This window comes from Phalaenopsis equestris, unplaced genomic scaffold, assembly GCF_001263595.1.
Source record: "Phalaenopsis equestris unplaced genomic scaffold, ASM126359v1 Scaffold000450, whole genome shotgun sequence".
NCBI classification, from domain to species: Eukaryota; Viridiplantae; Streptophyta; class Magnoliopsida; order Asparagales; family Orchidaceae; genus Phalaenopsis; species Phalaenopsis equestris.
In genome coordinates, this window is record NW_018164891.1 from 483,705 (window position 1) to 484,278 (window position 574).

A 574-nucleotide genomic window follows, 5' to 3' on the forward strand; every position below is an offset into this window, starting at 1 on the left:
TTTATATGTTGCATGTCACACATTACCCTTTGCCTCGACAGGCCGCCCTGGCCAGGTCGACACTACACTTTGCCTCAATAGACTGCCCCAGCTCGGTCGGCATTACACCTTGCCTTGATCGATGGCCCCAACCCGGTCGGCATTACACATTGCCTTGACAGATTGGCCCGATCGGCCGCCCCGACCCTGTCGACCAATCACTTTGGTCTGACTGGTCACTTCGGTCAGGTCGACCGATCACTTCGGTCCAACCAACTTCCCCAGTCTGGCCGACCAATCTCCTTGGTCCTATTGGCCACCTTCACCTGACTAAGCCCGTTGGCTACGTCCCCCTTGGTTTGACCACCTAAGTCGACCCAACATGTCAAACAACCAACTTCACTTGCACGGTGTATGTTTTGCACGTGCATTAATATTACTTGTATGAGATTTTGCATAATCATCATTGCATGATTAGGTTGCATTTGTAGTGTTCATTCATACAGTCAACCAATTTGGATAATTCTCTCAAGTGAGACTCATCATTCTCTTAAGTTACTGCCCCTTGAGACACACTCGCCCAATTCACCCAATG